Source organism: Balaenoptera acutorostrata, chromosome 14, assembly GCF_949987535.1.
Source record: "Balaenoptera acutorostrata chromosome 14, mBalAcu1.1, whole genome shotgun sequence".
NCBI classification, from domain to species: Eukaryota; Metazoa; Chordata; class Mammalia; order Artiodactyla; family Balaenopteridae; genus Balaenoptera; species Balaenoptera acutorostrata.
Window position 1 is genome coordinate 76053874 of NC_080077.1, and position 12690 is coordinate 76066563.

At 41.8% G+C, this 12690-nt stretch overlaps 1 protein-coding gene across 6 annotated transcripts in view; it reads left to right on the plus strand.

Annotated features, from left to right (window-relative positions):
• The first annotated feature begins 5588 nt into the window (after positions 1–5588).
• IBTK (inhibitor of Bruton tyrosine kinase) overlaps positions 5589–12690 on the plus strand; it is a 96810-nt gene continuing 89708 nt past the window's right edge. For all 6 annotated transcript variants that reach the window (XR_449809.2, XR_009005161.1, XM_007167958.2 and 3 more), the window contains exon 1: positions 5589–5780. The gene's annotated coding sequence lies outside the window, so the exon portion shown is untranslated. The remainder of the gene's footprint in view (positions 5781–12690) is intronic.

The window sequence follows — 12690 nt, forward strand, 5'->3', positions numbered from 1 at the left end:
GTCATGGAAGCAACCTAAATGCCCATCAACAGACGAATGGATAAAGAAGAAGTGGTACATATATACAATGGAATATTACTCAGCCATAAAAAGGAACGAAATTGAGTCATTTGTTGAGACATGGATGGATCTGGAGACTGTCATACAGAGTGAAGTAAGTCAGAAAGAGAAAAACAAATATCGTATATTAACGCATGTATGTGGAACCTAGAAAAATGATGAACCGGTTTGCAGGGCAGAAGTTGAGACAGAGATGTAGAGAACAAACGTATGGACACCAAGGGGGGGAAAACCACGGTGGGGTGGGGATGGTGGTGTGCTGAATTGGGCGATTGGGATTGACATGTATACACTGATGTGTATAAAATTGATGACTGATTTAAAAAAAAAAGGCTTTAAAATAGTTTAAAAAAAAGATCTAGTATATGGTCTATTTTGCTGAATGGACCATGTTCACTTGAAAAGAATATGTATTCTGCAGTCATTGAATGTGAGAACAGCTAAACATCAAGGAAGTTGTATTAGTCAGTGTTCTCTAGAGAAACAGAACCAACAGCACAGATTGTATATATGGAATTGGGTCAAGTGATCATTGAGGCTGACAAGTCACAACGTCTGCAATTGGCAGGCGAGCTGGAGACCAAGGCGAGCCAATGGTGTTGATCCAGTCCCACTCACAGTCTGAAGGCCAGAGATACAGGAAGAGCTGCTGTTTCAGTTCAAGTCTGAAGGAAGGGAAAAACGGATATCCCAGCTCTCAGGCAGCCAGGAAGGAGGAGCTCCATCTTTCTTCACCCTTTTTCTTCTATTCAGGCCTTTAAAGGTTTGGACGAGGCCCACCCACATTAGGGAGGTCAACCGGCTTCACTCAGCTTACCACTTCAAATGGTATTCTCATCCAGAAACACCTGCACAGACACAGCTACAATAATACTTGACCAAATATCTCGGCACCTCATGGCCCAGTCCAGTTGACCCCTGAAATTAACCACCAGAGAGGTCACAACCATCACAGGGGTTGACGATCTTGTTCAAATTACCTATGGATTTCCTAATTTTTTTGTTCAATTGTTCTCCTTATTGCTGAGATTATAATTTTGGAACTGTTTCTTCTTTTAGTTCTGTCAGCTTTTGCTTCATGTGTTTTGAAGTTCTGTTATCAGGTACATCCGTATTCATGGTTAGGTTCATACACATTATTTCTTCCTGAGAAATTGATCCTCTGATCATTATTAAATATCCCTCTTTATCTCTGGTAATACTTTTTGTCTCAAAGTCTATTTTTCTGCTATTATAATAGCCATCCATAAGATATGCTTATGGTATCTTATGGGTTACTACTTTCTACTGTCCAATCCAGCCTCCTATCCATCTTTCAGGGAATCTTCCTAAGTTCTGGACCATCAGTAGCTAAACTTTTGTTTTCCAATGCACTTATTTATGAATTTTAAAATTCAGTTTTAAAGATGTCTTTTCCGCCAGGCCTAGGGATTTGTGGCATGTAGTATGTGGCTGTAGCATGTGTCCAGTCTGCCATTTTAAATCAAACTTGCTTTTCTTCTTAAATCTTTACATCAAACTCCCTCTTCTTCTTCTTCTTAAGGAAGCAGTGGTGACAACGACCTGGTTTAATCATGTAGTTAGATAAAGAAGGAACACGATCAATTGTAAGTAAGACGGGCTGGGAAAAGAGCACTACAAATTCTCATAGTAAAGGGGAGATAGAGTTTGTTCTGATTATAAAAAGAGTGCTAAGCTTGCCAAATTAATTGGTTTGATTTCTCACAATTTTTGCTTGTCTCATGCAGACTTTGAATTTGTCTTGAATTTCTCCAGTATTTGCCTAGAATTTTTAGATTTATTGGTGGATTCTGCTTTCAAGCTTATATAGTTCTAAAGTTATATTCAAACACTGCCATCTTGTGGGTCATTCCTTGGGTCTCCCAATCCCACCCCTCAAAACTCTCTCATGCAAATATATTCATCCAGAAGAGTTCAGGGATGTCAACTTTTATTAGGTGCTAACAGCTGTACTAAGAGCTCTACATATATCAAATCATTAAACTTCATAAGGCCTTTATGAAGGAAGTACCGTTAACCCCGTGTTAGAGGTGAGGAGGCTGAGGCCTAGATGGGTTATATAAACACGCCTTAGGTCTCACAGCTAGTAAGAATAGGAGTAAACTTTTATATTCAAGCAGTTTGCCTTCAGAACCCTTGCTTTTACTGCACCCACATGTAAAACTAATAAATCTAAAAGCAACACAGTGTGACACAGTAATATGAATAAGCTATAGAACTAGTAGAGAGGACGGGATAACTGTTAGGAAAGGGCATCAGGGAAGGCGTCACAGATTTGTGAGGAGGTGGCCTCCTCTAAGTGAGAATTGGAAGGATAATCATTACGTAGGAAGAACGCAGCTGGAACCATAGCCCCTGGAGCTAATAGCATGGAAACACCCTATAGTTGTCTATTTTTCATCTGCTGTGTACCCTGTCTTCTTTTGGGAAACTACTTGTCACTCTGCTTCAACCACAGGACTCTAATGAGGGTTGTCAATCATGGTACCCTTGACTGCTCACCTAACCTGAGCCAATATCCGGGTACATCGGGGCACCTGGGGATTCTGTGCTTGAGGCAGAGGGCTCAGTGCTACCTTCCCTAATGGTAACGCCGAGGTGTGTACCAGAAAGCTGCTTCCAGCCAACTGTTCTCACGTGGAAGACAGCTTGAAGTGAAAGCTAATTGGGCCAAATAAGGTTCTAGTCATCTGTAGGCCAGCTGCACTGCTGATCTTCCTGTTTTGATAACCATTCTTGTAGAACCTGAACAGGTCTGGGCTTTGGTCCACTGCAAACATGCAAGTTCTGATATTCTTTCTTCTGTCACCAGCTGAAGCAGGGGCAGCACCGGCATTCCTCATCTCTAAACAACTTCAGTGGTAGCACAATACATTTTGATGATGAAGGATAGCACGATTAATTTATTTGGGAAAAAATGGCATTTGGGGAGTGTATTGGAAATGGTGTGGCTTAAACACTTCTGCAGTGCTCTATCTTGGCCTCGTCTCAAACTCCATCCCCGATGCCTGGACTATTCCCCTGCTTCTTCTCCTCTAAATCACTGCAATCTTCTAAAACCGTCCTTAGATTTATTTCTTGCTTTAAGCCTACTTTAGAAATTCCAGTCAGTTATTTTTTTCTTAACTTTGATTTTTTAAAATTAATCAAGTAACAAAAGTTGCAAATAAAAATGACAAATTCAAAATGATAGAAATTAAGAATCACCCATAACCCACCACACAGAGATAATCATTGTTATTGGTATATTTCTATCTCTTCTTTCTTCTATGTGTCAACACAAACAGAATTATTTTTTAAATGGCTAATTTTGATCTCTTCCTTCACCAAACACATCTACGATGCGTCAAATGAAATTGAATTGCACTTCATTTGTACTATTTCCTAATCATTTCAATATTCTGTCCTGCAAATTACCAGTATCTTTGAAGGCACCTAATTTTCCAGGAAAATGGGGAGCAATTCCACATCCCTTGGCTTGCAATGTTCTTTCTTTCTTTCCCACTTCATCTGGTTATCTCCTACTCATTCTTACCATCTTAGGTCAAGTGTCACTTGTTTGGGAAGTTAGATTAAATTTATCATAGTATTATTTGCAGTTCTTGTAAAAGTTGCAAATTATTCTTTTTTTCTTATAGATTTATTTATTTATCTTTGGCTGCGTTGGGTCTTCGTTGCTACACGCGGGCTTTCTCTAGTTGCGGCAAGCAGGGGCTACTTTTCATTGTGGTGCAGGGGCTTCTCATTGCGGTGGCTTCTCTTGTTGTGGAGCATGGGCTCTAGGTGCGCGGGCTTCAGTAGTTGTGGCGCCCGGGCTTAGTTGCTCCGCGGCATTTGGGATCTTCCCAGACCAGTGCTCGAACCCGTGTCCCCTGCATTGGCAGGCGGATTCTTAACCACTGCGCCACCAGGGAATTCCCGCACATTATTCTTATGTGTGGAATTTTCTGGGTCTATAAGTGTTTTGTTCACTATTGGATCCCTATGGCTTACCACAAGTGCCTGGCACTGGCTATTGTTAAAATGAATGGAACAATTGGAATGGAATTGGAATAATTCTGCTGCTAAGGAAATACTTCTTATTTATAAAAAGTAACATCTACCGTTTAGGAAGTGTTACTGTGTGCTAGGCACTCTGCTAAGTGCGATATATCTCTATATAATTACATTTTCACAACCATAAAATGCATTATTGCTCCTATTTTACAAATGAGGAAACTGAGGCTTCAAAAAAGCGAATTAACTTGTCCGGAGACTGATAAAAGATTTGACCTTAGGTCAATGCATTCATTTACGTTATTGACTTTACTTGCCATTGCTAGCTTCTTTGTGCACGAATATAAAAGTCAGCGTACATAGCTTATTTTCAAAATCACTCAATTTTTACATTACAAATTAGCTTTTGTTACACGTCAAAGAAGGAAGTAGGGCACTTAGAATAAGGGGCAAAGAGACAGAACACTGTACTGGGAGGAGCAGCGGCAGAGCTATTCTCCTTTCCTCTTCACTAACCAGCTGGGTGGCTTTGGGTTTCTGCAAGGCAGGCTCCAGAAAGAGTGAAGCTGAATGGGCCGCCCTTAAGACGACGTCTTAGTCCAACTCCGTCGTTCTATAGGTGAAGGAGACTAAGTGGCTTGCATAACTGACCACGTGGCAGAGCTGCACAGACACCTCCTGACTCCTAGTGTTGTTTGTTCTGAGTTACAGTAACCCTCCCTGAACAAACATTTACTGGGCGCCTACTGTTTCAGGCATTCCCAGGCAGGATGTTTCCTTTTCGCTATCCTAGTATCGATTATTGGCTACTTGGTGTCCTAATTTTTTTCACTCGACCATTTTTAAAACGGCCCTTGGAGGCAGACTTAAGGGGTAAAAAGCGTAGTACGAGCCTGGCATCAGGCACTGAGTGGCGTGACCTGGTGAGTGGTTTGGCCCGGGTCGGCGGCTGACCCCGCACAGTGATCTAAGAAGGCAGTGACGCCTTCTGACCCAGGGAGTGACCCCGGAAAATCCGGGGGTGGGAGCGGCCGGGGAGAGGCGAGGCTGAGTCTCTTTGAGACGACGCTCTGGGCTTTCCTGTGACCCCACCGGTAGGGCGACGGGAGGAAACTCTCTTAGGTGCAAGATGCCCACGCCTTTGCTTTCTGCTGCGTGGTGACCAAGGCATCCGTCCAGGTCCCCAGAACTCAGTCTCTCCACCAGGGTTTAATCCTGGATTCCAAGTCTCGAGTTGCGGGGAGAGGGAGGTTTCTCCTTGGGCGACTGCTGACCCCGGGAGGGACATTTTCACACACCCCCGTTGGCCCAGAGTCCTCGGCCGCTGCCTTTCCCCGCCCCCAAGGCCGGAGGGGTCAAGTTCCTTTAGGGTGCCAGGGAAAGACCACAGTTTAGGCGCTGCCACGCGAGACCTTCTGGGCAGACACCAGCCAATCCTCCACAGGCATACACGAGCCCCAGCCAATCAGCGCCCGCCTTATTCCTGGGTCCCGCCCGTGCCGGCCCTTCCTTCCTGCCCCAGTTCTAGAAGTCTGTAGACGCGGCGGCTGTTGCTGCAGCCGCTTCCGGAGCTGACCCGGGCCTGGGGACAGGCCTCCACTGGCGCCCTTCGTTTTCTTCTGCTGCCTTCACTGAGGATGAGTCCCTGCGCGACCGTGTGCCCACCCCGCGGAGACCACCGGAGCATTTTCATCTAGCGACTGGTGAGGGAGGGCTCGGTGCGGCCCGACCGTGCGGAACGGGCAGAGGCAACGGCGTCCCTTGAGTCGCGGGGCGACTGGACAGTGTTATCTTTCCGGAGGGTGACCGCGGGCGCCGGTGGCCCGGGTGGGCCGCGGGGAGGGGAGTCAGCGGCGCCGAGGCTGCCGGGCTCCGCGAGAGGCGTTGCGGGGCCGGCTGCTTGGCCCGGGTCCCGGCGGCCGCCTCCTCGCCGCCGCCCGGAGCTAATGAATGGTCTGTGCGGGCGCCGCGCTACCTTGCGGTCCTGCCTGCCAAGCCCTCCAGCGACGTTGCGCTGCTAGTTTCTGATAGTTGTCTCGTGTCACTTCCCCTGGAGCCTTGAATTTGAAGCCATTCCTCGGGGCGCCCACGTCTCTTATCCCTTTCGTGGCGTCACAGAAGTTTTAGTTCAGTCTGGGGAGGCTAACGATGAATTTCAGTGTGAATCGACTGTTAAGTGAAAAGGGACCCGTTTTTTCTTGGGGGGATGGGGGAACACAGGATAGAGGCCTTTTGTTCTTGTATCATGTTGCCGATTTCTAAAAAGTTTTAGTTCATCAGCGAAACAAGTAACCCAGGGTATCCGTGACTCTGGATTTCCAACGTAGGTAGTAAAACTTAAAGTGTGTTAGCCGGACGGGATATTTTTCAGGAAGCAGAGATTGATGTAGCACCTTTTTTTTTTTTTTTCTCATGCCTGGAAGTAGGGCGTTTGGAAGTCGAGATTTATCAGAAGTACTAAAAGAACGCGACTTTTATGAGTGGTAGTGTTTCTATGACCATGATGTGCAAATTCACGTCCTTCCATAGCTCCTTGATCTTTTCACTGCCCTTTTTATTTAAAATTCCTTGATTTTTTTTTATAGGTTTTAGAAATTGATACAGGGCATTTAAGGGCAGAAAGAGATGTTTTCTAAAAATAATTATAGGATAGATATTTGCTGAAAGTATAGATATTTAGTCAAAGCGGTTTACTTCAAGGAATTTAAAAAATGGTTCTTCCATTATTTAAAAATTTTAAAAAAGACTTGTGTCCAGGCAGATGTAGAGAATGGACTTGAGGACAGGGGGAGGGGGAAGGGTAAGCTGGGACGAAGTGAGAGAGTGGCCTGGACATGTATACACTACTAAATGTAAAATAGATAGCTAGTGGGAAGCAGCCGCGTAGCACAGGGAGATCAGCTCGGTGCTCTGTGACCACCTAGAGGGGTGGGATAGGGAGGGTGGGAGGGAGGGAGACGCAAGAGGGAGGAGATATGGGGATATATGTATATGTGTAGCTGATTCACTTTGCTATAAAGCAGAAACTAACACACCATTGTAAAGCAGTTACACTCCAATAAAGATGTTAAAACAAAAAAACTTGTGTCCAGGGCTTTCAGCATGCTAAATTCTACATTATGCTTCGGAACCATAAAGTACAATAGACCATATTGCATAAGGAGCTCAGTGTTACTTAGTTAATTATTATAAATGATGTCAAAGTTAGTTTATTATCTTCTTTCTTTCTTTTTTTTTTTTTTAATCATCTTTTGGCCATGGTATCTTAGTTCCCCCACCAGGGATCAAACTCACATCCCCTGCCGTGGAAGTGCAGAGTCTTAACCACTGGACTGCCAGGGAAGTCCCTTTATTATCGTTAATAGGGCAGTAATTCTTTTTTTTTTTTTTAATAAATTTTATTTTATTTTTGATTTTATTTTTGGCTGTGTTGGGTCTTAGTTGCTGCACGCGGGCTTTCTCTAGTTGTGGTGAGCGGGGGCTACTCTTTGTTGCGGTGCGCAGGCTTCTCATTGCAGTGGCTTCTCTTATTGTGGAGTACGGGCTCTAGGCGCACAGGCTTCAGTAGTTGTGGCACGTGGGCTCAGTAGTTGTGGTTCGCGGGCTCAAGAGCGCAGGCTCAGTAGTTGTGGCTCACGGGCTTAGTTGCTCCACAGCATGTGGGATCTTCCTGGACCAGGGCTTGAACCCGTGTCCCCTGCATTGGCAGGCAGATTCGTAACCACTGCGCCACCAGGGAAGGCCCAAGGGCAGTAATTCTTTGCCACCTCCAGAGATGTGCTTGCCCCCTAAAATTTGGGGAATTGTTCAGTTGTGAAACTGGGTTTTGCACTAGTAAAATATTGAAGTTTCTATCCTTTGTACCCAGAGAATAATTGAGAAAACAGAATAAAATAAAATACAATATTGATAAAGTTAAATTATTAATTTCCTAAAGTAGTAAGTCTTGATGTTTTAAAATTATGTGAACTATTTTCAGGGCTTACAGAAGGAATTTAAAATTTTAAAAGTTCTCCAATTATGAGTCACTATAATTTGTAGCTTTGTGACAGTTAATATAGATACAAGTTTATAGGGAAGATATTTTGTTTTTTTTTGTTTTTTTTTTTTATAATGATAGTTCCCTATTTCTTTCTTTTTTTTTAATTTTATAGCTACTTTATTTATTTATTTCTTTATTTTTGGCTGTGTTGGGTCTTCGGTTCGTGCGAGGGCTTTCTCTAGTTACGGCAAGTGGGGGCCACTCTTCATCGCGGTGCGCGGGCCTCTCACTATCGCGGCCCCTCCCGTTGCAGGGCACAGGCTCCAGACGCGCAGGCTCAGTAGTTGTGGCTCACGGGCCCAGCTGCTCCGTGGCATGTGGGATCTTCCCAGACCAGGGCTCGAACCCGTGTCCCCTGCATTAGCAGGCAGATTCTCAACCACTGCGCCACCAGGGAAGCCCTAGGGAAGATATTTTGATTTTAGAGAACTCTTTAAAAATATAAGCCTACTTATTGAATACATATTATATTTTGTGAGAAATATGAGGAAGTATGGCATTCTCTTCCCTGCCTTAAGGAGCTTAGAATCTTTATGTGTAGTCAAGGTCCACACTTACAAGGCATGTTGTTATTATCATTTTGCAGAAGAAGAAATTGAGGATTAGGAAGATTAAGCTACTTGACCAAGGTTTTAGATAATAGAAACCCAATCCTTAGATTATAGGAACCCCATTCTTACTTAATACATACAGGGCAATACAGGCTGGAAAGAGGATTAAATTAGTTCATTTATGTAAAGCACTATGCTTGTCCATTTGAAAGTTCATAAGATGGTAGATGTAATGTTTGTAAGCCATGGACAAGTCGGCAGCCCTGTAAAGGTTTGGGTAAAAACATTCCAAGCAGAAAGGGCTTTAATATAGTTATTCTATTTTTTGACCAATACATTATATCACTATGTTCCTTTTTCCTTCGTAACATTTCTTGGGTGCTTACATGTGCATGAATTGTCTCATTTATTTTTCAGAACAACTCAGGAGATAAATAGTTTTTATTCCCTTTTTACAAGTGAGAGAATTGAAGCTTAGGCAACTCTTATGTGCCCAGGGTCACTTAGTGGTTACTAGCTCAGTGTTCTGAATTCACAGTCTGAACTTTGTGTGCTACGTGGTTGCCAAGTCTAGCTGGCATCCTCTTCCTGAGGTCACAAGGCTGTTAACACATGAAATACAGATATTGGTTCATTTTGGTCTTGGATATGTGAGAGAATAGCATGATCAGATTTGTGTTTTAGGAAGATAACGGAACTCTTCACCAAGGTTAAATAGGATTGTGAGCCATTGTTGAGGGCTCAACCTCTGCTGGCTGGCACCTTTGTGGTGGACCAGTCTTCAAGGTTAACCATCGCCTGTGTAGCTAGCTACACTCTTCCAGCTCAGTTTCTCATCAACACTTCGTATTCATAACATATAAAGCAAAAATTTTCTCCTTTAATTTCTGTTTGTTCCTTTTGTTTCCAGTTTGTTCTATTTTTTTGATTTACAAAGCATTTACCCTTTACTCTTCTTCCTGGCTGCTCTATCTGTAGTCAAGCCAGAAACCTAGGAGTTGACCACATCTTGTCAACTCAAGGTCCTAAATATGTTTCTGAATTGCTCACTTTCTTTATCCCTGAAGAAAGGCACATAAGGCTGTCTATAATCTAGTTCATCCCTGTGTATATATTAGGCCTTACGCATTTCTGTCTTCTGAATTACTTAGAATTTTCAGAATGGACCAAGGTGATTTTAGTGTTTTCTATTTACTGTTACTTCTGCCTCAAATGCCCACTGGCCCTGAATTTATCAGGCAGACACATAACTCATCGCCTCTCCTTTGGGGAATCTTCCCTTTATCCCTCTTGTTGACTCCCCATTCCTATGAGTCACTTGTTATATCTTTATCATAGGTTTTAATCATGATATATTTTTAGGACTTGATTTAATAAAAATCATTCTCCTCTACTAGACTGTGCCCCACTGATGGTAGAGACTGCGTAATAGATAATAAATCTTGTTCAGTCAATACAGTTGTTAAATGAGCTATATTTTCACTTAAGTATTATCCATGAGTCTGTACTAGAAGATCTAGAATATTTAAGTCCTGTGTATTTTCGTTTTCGCAGTACCTTATGACCTGCGGATGCACTGAAGAGGCAGCATTGCGTTGTAGAAATAGCTGGGACTTTACTGTGAAATAGATCTGTGTTTGAATTCTAACTCCTCTTTTACTGATAGTGTGATTTGGGTGGCTTACCTAACCTCTTTGATGTAAAATATCACATCATGTAAAATATTACATGCTTAATAAGTATTTCCTTTGCTTTCTTTGCCTTCAATAAGCATTTGTTGAAAGCATGAATAAGATTAACACTAGGCATTGGGCCAGGAATTTAGGAAAGATGTGAAGGCAGGAGACATAGTTGAGGATTATGAGCACAGGTTAAAGTTAACATGAAGAGATTGAAATTATGCAGGGTGAGTATGAATTAGAGAGGAAAAGAAGACTGAAGGTGGAACACTGAGAGAAGCCTAACATTTGAAGGTCAGGGGAAGGGAAAATGCCCTTGGAAGAAGTGGTAGGAGAGAGATCCCATGCGCAGATGCTTCATTGGTTCCCTATGCTTTCAGTACTCCTTTTTAGATTCCTTACGAGAATGTCATGGTCATGACTCGAAAGCAGGGAAGTCAAGTAACGTTACCAAAAGTATTTGGCAATTTGGAGGTCATTGGTAACCTTAGTATGTATGGTTTCATAGGAGAAGAATGCATGGAAACTAGTAGCAGAGACATTGAAGCCCAAACATGAACTTTGGAATAAAAATTTGTTATCTTTTTGTTACCGAAGAAACGATAGTAATAAAAGCTGCTATTTGTTGAATGTACATTTGGTAGCAGGTACCATGATAAGCAGCTTTATTTATCATTACGGTAACCCTTTGAGGTTGGTGGCATTGTCTCCATTTTCAGAAGAAGAAATGAAGGCTTGGAGAGATTATGTAATTTGTAGAGTTACATAATTGGTAACAGCTGGCATTGCTATATTTGAATCCAAATATGTAGGATTCTAAGAAATGCTAGCTCTTAGCTCTTAGTCACTTAGTCCCTTCCTAATTTATGTTCATAGTACTCTGTATGTGCCTCTCTCATTATATATTATAGTATAGTATCACTTTTGTTTATATTTAATATTCTTTTTTCCCTTTTAAGTGTTTAAATTATGTATAGTAACAAATTAGGGAATTCTTTTCTCTTGTATCTTAATTATTTCATGTAGGGTTTGGGTTATTCACATAAGTAGTTCCTTTCAGGTATTAGGAAGACACTGAAAACACAAAGATGGCAAAATTTTAGAGCCTCAAAGGGATGAAATTAACTACATGGGACTATTTTGCCATCTGTCATGTTTTCCAGTTTAAACATTTTAAACTACTTGAGGCTTTGGTACTTTTTTCTTCATGTCAACTAACTACCAAACACTTTGTTTGCTTGTTTATATGTAGTCTAGCAGAAACAGAACTGGAGCTAGAAAGGACTAGGAGTTGTCTGGTTCTGTGCTATCATTTCCAGATGCGGAAATCAGAATAGTTAAGAACCAGTTAGGTTTAGGATTTCTGACTTAGTGTGGTTTGAAATGGGAGTGGAAAATACAGATTTGGAATGTTTATGTCTGACACACACAAATTTTTCCTATACATATATGTAAACTCACTTGTGTCGCTCTAAATAGTTTTATAACCGTTTTTCCTCTGTCATTCAGATAAATACAGTAGTCTCTTGGTATCACTGGGGTATCATTGGTTCTAGGACCCCAACGGATACCAAAATCTACAGATGCTCAAGTCCCTTATATAAAATGGCATAGTATTTGTATATAACCTACATATATTCTCCAGTATACTTTAAATCATCTCTAGATTACTTAGAATATCTAAATACAGTGTCAGTGCTATGTAAATATGGTTGAACCTTGGACAACATGGGCTTGAAGAGCATGGGTCAACTTATACTCGGATTTTCATCAGTAAATGTGTACTGCAGTACTACAGGATCTGCCTTTGGTTGAAGTTGCAGATGTGGAACCGTGAATACGAGGAACCTACTATAGGGAAAGCCAGCTGTAAGAGGGTCATTGTGTTGTTCAAGGGTCAACTATAGTTGAAAATGCTATGTAAGTAGTTGGCCTGCATGAGGCAAATTCAAGCTTTTCTTTTTGGAACTTTCTGGAATTTTTAAATATTTTCAATTTAAGCTTGGTTCGGTTCACCGTTGTGGAACATGCAGATATGGAGGGCCGACTGTATTTTTAAAATAAATTAAAATGAAAAAAAGTATTTTGCGGAACTTAATTTGATGCCTTGGAGAAGAGAATTTATGTAGAATTTCTCCTATAAAAGCTTTAAAATCTAGGCATTATAGATGGGTTGACGACTCATTTAAAATCCAGAGCACAAAAATATTGAAAGAAGAAGATAATTAGGAGATGATAAATAAAAAGATGATGGAGAAATGCTTAAAGTAGTCCACTCTAGATATAAAATTTCTAATATATTGGTGGTTAGTTTTCTAACAGGAAGTGAAGAAACTGTAGG